Here is a 9,263-nt window from a genome sequence, read left to right on the forward strand (position 1 = left end):
GAGATGAGCAGGAAACGTGCGGGAACCAGCGCCCTCCAGGAGCGGGTTTGGCATCAATGTGCACGGGCTGTTCTCAGCACCATGCTGCCGGCGGTGTCCAAAAGACGGTGCCGGGACCTACCGCGCAGCACTGACGCGCCGACTCCCTTTATTTGCCCACAGCAGTGGGGTCCCTCCATGCGCCTCCCCAACCACTGCACCCTGCAGAGATCGCTGCCCTTCCCCAGCAGGCGAGGCAGGGTGCTTTCTACCCTCTCCCTGCAGCAGCTCCTCGACGGACACTGCGGAAGTGAAAGCTCCCACGAAACGAGACTGCAGCAGTGCTAAGACCCTGACCTGCTGGCAATGCTCCTACCAATGCAGCCCGGGATGCTGTTAGCCTTCTGGGCAACAAGGGCACATTGCTGGCTCGTACCCATCTTATTGTCCTCCGTCACCTCCAGGGCCTTTTCTGCAGAGCTGCTGCCCAGCCAGTCACCCCCAGCCTGTCCCGGTGTGTGGGGCTGCTCCTACTAAGTGCAGGACTTTGCACTTGTTCTTGTTGAACCGCATGAGATTCCTTTCGGCCCAATCCTCCAATTTGCGTCGGTCACTCTGGATCCTAGCCCTACCCTCCAGCGTACCTACTCCTCCTTCTAGCTTGGCGTCACCTGCAGACTTGCTGAGGGTGCGCTCTGCCATCTTCCAAGTCGCTGATGAAGACATTGAACAGGACAGACCCCTGGGGCACTCCACTTGATACCTGCTGCCAACTAGACATCGAGCCATGATTACTACCCCCTTGAGCCTCATGCTGCAGCCAGTTATCTGTCCACCTTGCAGCCCATTCATCCAGCCCGCACTTCCTTAGCTCTGTGCATGTACTTCACCTTGACTTTAGCAAGACTTTTGGTACAGTCTCCCACAACGTTTTCACAGGCAAGCTATCTCATCGCAGAAGGCAATCAGGTTGGTCAGGAATGGATATTAGGAAAAACTCTCTCTAGGAGGATGGTGAAGCACTGGAACAAGTGACCTACAGAGGACGTGCAATCTATATCCTTGGAGGTTTTTAAGACCTTGCTCCACAAAGTCTCGTCTGGGATGATGTAGCTGGGGCTGGCCCTGCTTTGAGCAGGGGTTTGGACTAGATGTGACCTCGGGAGGTCCCTTCCAACCCTCCTTTTCTATGATCAACACAAAACACCCTTTCCCTGCTGCAGGATTAAGCACTGTAAAAGCCACAGGTCATGCTCCCCTCTCCCCTGCCAAATGCCACAACGCTGACTTAGAAATCAGTGATGCTTAAAAAGCAGGTTTGTTCTGGGGATGTTTGCATTTTGCCTGAGTTTTTAGGGTGCACTTGGATCACATCCTCCAGCTTTGCTCTGCCAACAGAGAGCTGGAAGCAGCAGATGCTGCCACATCAGTGAAAGCTGAGGTTCCCGCCCAGCCACAGGCTGCCGGCAGTTAGAGCTTTAAGGGGAAAAATCAGAGGATCTGTTGTAAGATCAAGAGCTGGGAGCACGGTGCCCTGAACAAAGCTGTGCAGAGCCAGAGAGCAGCCTTGCCAACAGGCAGGATGGGTGTGCAGCAGAAACCAAGGGGACGGCAACCTGCACAGCAAAACCTTCCAGGCCGCTGCAAACTGAGAATGCAATTCGGGACGCAAGCCTGTCCCAATACACCTGTGTGCAGTTCCCGGATAATCTTGAAGTCTTTCTAGTGACTCATTCATTAAGTCTCCATAGCTAAAAACAGACACTGGGTTTGTCCCAGGACTCGACTGGTAGCAGGAGCGGGGAGAACAATTATTTCCATACACAGCTTGAATGGCAATTAACATTTTTTCTAACTAATTTCAGTTATCTTAGTACTTCAAGGAGACAGTGGACTTGTACATCTGCAAGGATCTCAGAATAAAAGGCTTTGCCCCAGGAGAAATCTGACCTGAGTTTTTAGCCTACATCTTGTGTCCACAACCATCCAATGTGCAGCTCTTTTCCACAGAGAAGCAGAAAGAAGGCATTAGTTCACGGAAACACAAAATACTATAATTTTCCATATAAACACATGGGGCAGATTTAGATTAAGAAGTCTCAGGGAAACACAACCTTCAGAGGAGCAGGACAACAAAACAAGCCGTGGAAACTCCTGGGATGAGTGTATAACACATTACAGAGGCTCACACTTGCCTTCGAAGTCTCTCCTCCATGCACAGACCAAGTCCAAGCATTTGCTGTTTGCTGGCTTGTCCGTGGAGCTCATCCTCCAGGGTACATAAGCACTTTGGACATGGAAGAATTTATATCCACACATGGGGAAATATCCCCATTTTACAGGTGGGAAACTGAGGCACAGAAAAGCCAAGGGTCTGTCCACAGTGTGAAGCCTGACCCACATGTACCCATCACAGAGACAAGGTGATGAGGGTGCTGTAAGGGGTGTCCCTAGCTACATGCTCAGGGTGTAGGTTTCTGGTACTCCGAGAGGCAACTCGGGGCCAGTGCACAGGGGATGAGAGTGCGGAGGAGTTTTGCCAGGTCCCATGAGGAGCCTGCAGCAGACTTGGGCACTGGGCAGGATCTCCAGGACCTTTGCCCCTGAAACCCTCCTTCCACTCTTGCTGAACTGAAAGCTGTCGAAATAACAGAAAACAGAGAGAAGTGGAACTGCAAGAGGGGCCTCCAGAGGTTGCGTCTCGTCCACTCCCCTGCCTGAGGCAGGATCATCCCTACCCAATCCATCTTCTTCATAAACCTACCATCGTCCCCAACACAACACCAGACATTGCACCGACCCTTCCACAGGTAAAGCAGGGGACCACGGCAGCCACGTCCTGCTGCTATCCAAGGCTGCTAGCATCCGCTCCAGAGATCCCAAGCATGGCCCACACGCCCAAAGGTAAAAATCCCTATGCAAACTACACCAATCTGACCAGGGAGTAAAATTCCAGATCTGGCAATCGGTGTGCGACCTACCTGTAAAATGGGGATACTTCCCCATGCGTGTGGGTATAAATCCTTCCATGTTCAAAGTGCTTATGTACCAGAGGGGCAAGGCCACCTGGCCAGGAACCTCTAGCTAGCAACCAACCCCCCTGAGGGGCAAACATCAGCACCGCAGGACCCAGCCCCTAACCCAGCACTGCCAACCAGGCTCTTCTGTCAGCACCGTGGGAAAAGCAGAAGTGCAAGCAGCTTGTAGCCCTAAATCAGGCTGCCGTCGGTTAGTGGGTTCCCTTCTCCCCCGTCCTGTCTCTAGCCCCTGACCCCACTCTCTTGGGGTCAGGTGCCTTGCAGCACCGCAGAGGCTGCCCCAGCACCCCGCCAGCTCCTCCCTTCCCCAGACTGCCTTCCACTGCTTACCATGGGTTGATGCAAGGGGTGCAGCCAGAAAGGGGCCAAGCGGGACCTGCACAGCACGGGCACCCCTGCTCTGCTGTGCTTAGGCAGCTGTGGAGGACGACACAGGCAGAACAGAGCCCACGGGGGAAAACTGCTCCTTGACCGCTCATAAATGGAGAGCATCATCAGTGTGGGAACAGCACAGGCCATACAGCCCATGCTGGCACAGGACTGGCAGTGTCAGCACACCCTCCTGCCAGGCAGGGTCCTTGCTCAGCCACTCAGAGGTTGAAACCTCTCTCAAAGACAAGGCACTGCCAAGGCCCTTTGCTTTCTAGCACCCAGCTGCTGCTCCGTGTGCGACATGTTAGCCAGATCCCACTTGGTCTAGGATGGACTTTGCCATGCCAAGCTGCCACCACAACAGCACAGTCCTCAGAAGCCTGGAGTTCTCTGTAGGACCATCCTCCTTCTGCACAGCAGTGAAATGGTTAATAAAAAGGCTGCCACCGAAAAGGGAAGGGGGTTTGGGGGCCGATTCTGGACCCCTGGGTCCCACTCCCAGCTCTGGAGGAAGCTCCTACAAAGCACAGACTCCAGCCCGTTTCCACATCTCTAGCGGACTGGACCACCTCTGACATTTCCCCTTCAAACTCTCCCTGCCCCTGTCGCACCAGGTCTGTCTTCACCTGCACCTCACCCTCCCATCCAGCTCTCCTCACCTGCAACCTGTAATCATTCAGGTGATCTGGGGGCAGTTACTCTCCCAGCCAAGCCGGGATGCCCCTAGCACAGATCTGGCACGACTTGTAGCTGCCAGAAAAATGCAGCTGCAGGGAGAGGCCCCAGGGCCAGAGCAGGTAATGAAACATAACGCCCTCTAGAAAGCCGGCAACCCTGCAAGGACTGAGCCTTTTTTCTTTTTTTTTTTTTAAATGGCTTCTAACCTGGCCTAATTTAAACTGATTTCCACAGCGCTGGTGAAAGGTACTGCTCCTTCTTCCCTCAGCCCTAAAAGTCATGTTCTTGGAAAGTCTGGGCAGAACTACAACAGGAGAGGCACCTGGTACTGCAGTTGCAGACCAAACCGCTGCTGCCCCAGCTGCTGAAAAGGGGGGTCTTCCACCGGGGCATGCAAGCAAAGGCTCTGGCAACTCCACTTACAGGGGCAGCACACAGGCATGCTGGAAAGGGCTTGCGACTGTCAAGAAAGCAGAGACCGATGTCCACGCATGCCTCCATAGGCACTTTTCTTTTAGAGCAGCTTCAAAAAAATCCCTCAAGGGAGCACACATGCGCGTGCAAACACATGTATGCATGCCCTCTCAGCCCACGGCCAAACCTCTGAAGAGCTCTGGAAAGGCACCCTAAACCACGCTGCTCCTCTCTGCAACTTTATCTGAAGCCTTATCGGATCCAAAGGCACTTTTTGACCTCGGGCAGGGCGGGCGGGAGAAGCAGAGTGAGAGCAGGGGATGGGCCAACGTCACTCTGTGCAAAGGGAACTACCCGGGCTGTTCGGGGCCTGCCAGCAACCGAGGTCATGTGGAAGCATTTAAGATTTAAGTCCTCATAAGGGACTCATTTCAGCATTCCCATCCTCCCTGAGAATGCCCCTTCTTCCAGGCCTGGCTCTTCCCCTCCCCTGACCCTTTCTTTCCCCTGTAGGGCTGCTTTACCGACGTGATTTAATTACGTGCTTGAAAATTGAAATTGCCAGCGAAGTCCAGGGTAGTCTCCCTCGGTCAGCTCCCACCACCCTGGCTCTTGACACTCTGGTGCATGTGAAACAGGAGGCTGGATTTCAGCAGGCGACAGGTCCCCCAACTCACGTGCCGGCGCAAGCCTGCGCTCCAGGTAGGTTTTTAGCATGGATGGTTAGGATCCACGTAGGATCTTCAGGGACAGATTAAAGTTGGAGGGGGAAAATATTCCTCCCAGGCAGGGCGACCTTGTCAAGCTGCCAACCTGATTTAGATGGGAAAACAAAAAGCAGCTGAATATTTTCTTTTTTTTTTTTTTATTAGCCTTGAAGTGCAGACAACGGGGATGGGGCCAGAGAAACCCAGAGCCCCGTGGCACTCCCATCCTAGGAGAGGCCGCTTGGCTGCCTGGATGGGAGCGGGGCTTTTCAAAGGGTTTCGTCACTTATTCGTAATGCAGGCTGAGTTTGGGACTGGCCAAGGCTCTTAAAAGGCAGGAGCCAGCAGCACTGGAAGGACGAGCACTGAGTCGATGCACTGTGCAGAGGCAACGTTATGATCTGTAGAGTGGGTCAGTTGATAAGCAGTCTGAAAGAAGGGGCTGTGCTCCCTGAACCCCTGCTACACAGGGCCAGAAGTGGGTGCCAGACCCTGGACTTTCACTTTAAAGTCACCTAAGACATAATATACTCCTGCTTGGTGCAGCCTCACTGCAAAGTTTGCTTCCAGAGTAAGTCTCAGCTCCCAGGTTTGCCTGGATGGCCATCTCCACACTGCTGGATCCTTGCTTGCATCGCACGCTCCCATGTCTCTAGACCAGCGATTCTCAAAACTGAGAGCTGGTATTTTCTGAGGCGTGCCTCAAGTCTCGAGCGGTTGGGAAGCACTGCACCAGACCTCTTTGGGGCTTAGATGCAAGCCCCTCCAGGGCTTTTTGTGCTACAGAGTCCTGTGCCAGCGAACCGAGGGAGAATTTAATCAAAGGAGGGTGGGGGGAGGATAGTGGGAAGACACCGGAGGATCATCACCTGCTGGAGATGTTTAGCCCTCACCCTCACAGCAACATGAGTGGACTGGCAGCCTGAGTCAAGGGAGAGAGATGGTTTCAGCCCACAACCGCAGCCCTCTGACGAAAGCCGCACAGACATGCCCATACCAACCTGACTTACTGTGCCAGGCCGCAGGTACCCTGAACGCCACGCAGGTGCCTTTTGAACCAAAAATAATGTTCCCCTGTGTGCCCAGGAGGATGGCTAATTAACACGGCGGAGTGGCAATGCCAATTATCCCATGCCCAGGTTAGCTGCACCTGCAAAGTCCTGCAGACGGGCCAGCCACACGATCTATACAGGTCGATGATGACAACCATGCCCTCTCCACCTCCCCGCACCCCTTCCCCAGTGCAGACTCCACAATGCAGGCGAGGTGTTGTTACAATAACCTGACATTTCTTGCACAAAGATCAACACAGCGCTGAACTGCAGCATGAGAAGCTACAGGTGGAAGCAACAAGACAACGGTCCTTGCATGTGTCTAGTCTACTCGGAGCATTTCAGGGAGTTACATGGCTCGCTGACGGTGACCTGGGAACCAGTTCAGATGCTTTGCTTATTAGAAATAGTATCCCAGGTGCACTAAAAACTTATGTAAAAAGCATTTACTATTTAGCACATACATAATTAATACATATTTGAAGCCCAAAGGGCTCTGCCAAAACAGTCATTGCACATGAGGAGAAGCAGAGATCTATGCCATACCTAATTCAGCACCAGTGTCCAAGTGAGAACTCGGCAGATCCAGCGGCTGGTCTCCGCGCTTTCATCTCCTTTCAACAGCTTCTTTTTCTGACGTTCTTGTCCGTCACCCTCCACAATCTGCCTCTGTGAAAAGCAGAAGACAGATTTCTCTCATTACTCCTTCTGGCTGCAGATTGATAACCATAATCTGGTACCCGTGCAAAGCCACAAAGCCTTTTCCTAAGCGGCTGGTAGATTTATGAAAAAATGCTTTTTTCTAAGCCTAGAAATTCTGTGATTAAAAAAGAGGGACAAATCATCAGCATAGGAGGTGACAACACTGACAAGTGCAAAGTGCTGCACCTGGGGAGGAAGAACCGGCACCACACCTACAGGCTGGGGAACTCTCTTTTCATCAGTGCAGAGGCAGAAAAGGATCTTGGAGTCGTCACTGATGCCAAGATGAACATGGGCCGGCAGTGTGGGGATGTGGTTAGGAAGGCCACCCGCACCTTGTCGTGCATCCACAGATGCATCTCGAGCAGGTCCAGGGAGGTGATCCTCCCCCTCTGTGTGGCACTGGTCAGGCGGCAGCTGGAGGACTGCGTCCAGGTCTGGGCGCCACACTGCAGGAGGGATGTGGACAGCATGGAGAGGGTCCAGAGGAGGCCACTTGCACAGTCAGGGGGCAGCAGGGCAGGTCCTACGAGGAGAGGCGACGGGACCTGAACCTGTTCAGCCTCCACAAGAGAAGGCCGAGGGGGGATCTAGTGGGCTGTTATAAACTAGTCCGAGGGGACCAGCAGGCATTGGGGGAGTCCCTGTTTCCCTGAGCACTGCCAGCAGTGACCAGGAATAATGGTCACAAGTTGGTAGAGGGGAGATTCAGGCTGGATGTCAGGAGGCGTGACTTCACGGTCAGGGCAGCTAGGGTCTGGGACCAACTTCCAAGAGAAATGGTGCGGGCTCCTGCCCTGGGGGTGTTTAAGAGAAAGTTGGATGAACACCTTGCTGGGGTCGTTTGACCCCAGTGCTCTTTCCTGCCATGGCAGGGGGTCGGACTAGATGATCTACTCAGGTCCCTTCCGACCCTAGAAACTATGGAACTATGAGGTTGCACACCCTGGTTTTCCTAACTTCAGCAACAGTCAGGTTTAACACCCAAATCCCCATCGCTGGCAGGTGGTAGAGTGCTGGGAGGGGGGTACTTCAAATAACAGCGTGCATTTAAACCACCACTTGTATTACTTATGTTAGGCTTTGAACATGTGCTCAAACACTATCTCGATGCCAACACCAAGCAATATCTCTCTGCTACGGTCTCCACGTTCTCCAACGGGAGTCCCCTTACTTCTCCCTTGGCCTCGGTGAGGTGAAGTAGTGGGGCTTCCCCATCACAGTCTGTCCTTCCTATTTGTACCAATAAGCACATCGTGGTCTCCTGCTCCCTCAGGATGCAGTAGAGTTCGACACCCCTGGGCTATCACTGCATCCAGCAGGAAGCCAGACATGCTGCCACCGTGAACACACGTACAACTGCCACCGATCTTGCCTAAAGTACCACTGGGGGCTGCTGCAAGGGCAGGAGGAATTAAATCAGATGGGGAATGGACTGCATAGATCCCCCTTGCCTGGGTCGCTCTACTTTACTGCTGCTAGTCACGTCACTTGAACCAGGATTTAACACAGCACTTGCACCTGGGAGTAATGCTATCCCAGGGATGGCTTCCCCACCACTACGGCATGTTTGCACGCTGTGGCGTGCTTACACTTGCTCTATTGCTGCCAAGTTAGGCAGCACTATTATCCTCGTTTCAATTGAGGCAAGGATGCTAAGTGATGTGACCAAGGTGTCACATCAGGTAACTGGATACAGGTCCCCCAAATCAGCAGACCACAATTGGGCAATACTCTCTACCAAATAAAAGGCTTTGGCTGAATCAGAGAAGCTTCCGTGAACAGCCCCTTCGCGGAAGACGAGGGTTTCAGGATAACGTGGAGTTGCCAAGCCAAGCCCCGAGACTGAGCTCATGTACGCACGCAATCCCTGTGGGGTTCCCCGTTTGTCCCCTTAAGAGAGTGCCTTGTCCAAACAGCTCTCAAAAAGTTTCCCCATGACAGAGGGGCAGACGCTGTAGGTCCCAACGCTGGAAAGAAAGGGGGACATCCAAACCAGACACAGAAAGAGGAAAGCAGCTCAACCCCAATGGCTCTGGGAAGGGCAGCTGCCTGCAGGCAGGACGGAGCTTTTGGCCATCTTTCCAGCGTCTGGATGCCAAGTCTCAATGCCACCGAGCAGCTTGCAAATGCGGCAAGGGATCAGGCTTGCAGGTTTGTTGGGAGGGATGGGGAAGGGAAGATCTCCCCGTGCCCTCCCATCCCCTGAACAGCATCCAAGATGTCAAGGCACCTGCGGGAACCCCACCTGTGCTAACCTTCAACTTCAGCCAGGCCCTGCTCTCCTGAAGGAGAGTCCCTGGAGCCTTCTCCATTTACAG

The 9,263-nt window shown here is 53.4% G+C and overlaps 1 protein-coding gene across 3 annotated transcripts in view; it reads right to left on the minus strand.

Annotated features, from left to right (window-relative positions):
• PTP4A3 (protein tyrosine phosphatase type IVA, member 3) overlaps nucleotides 1–6,919 on the minus strand; it is a 69,212-nt gene extending 62,293 nt beyond the window's left edge. For 2 of the 3 annotated variants that reach the window (XR_002104351.1, XM_019553319.1), the window contains exon 1: nucleotides 6,787–6,919. The gene's annotated coding sequence lies outside the window, so the exon portion shown is untranslated. Of the gene's footprint in view, nucleotides 1–5,005; nucleotides 5,295–6,786 lie in introns of all 3 variants that reach the window. The other variant, XM_019553360.1, reaches the window with a different exon arrangement.
• Between the last annotated feature and the right edge of the window lie 2,344 nt (nucleotides 6,920–9,263).

This window comes from Crocodylus porosus, unplaced genomic scaffold (genome assembly GCF_001723895.1).
Source record: "Crocodylus porosus isolate Cpor-Errol unplaced genomic scaffold, CroPor_comp1, whole genome shotgun sequence".
NCBI classification, from domain to species: domain Eukaryota; kingdom Metazoa; phylum Chordata; order Crocodylia; family Crocodylidae; genus Crocodylus; species Crocodylus porosus.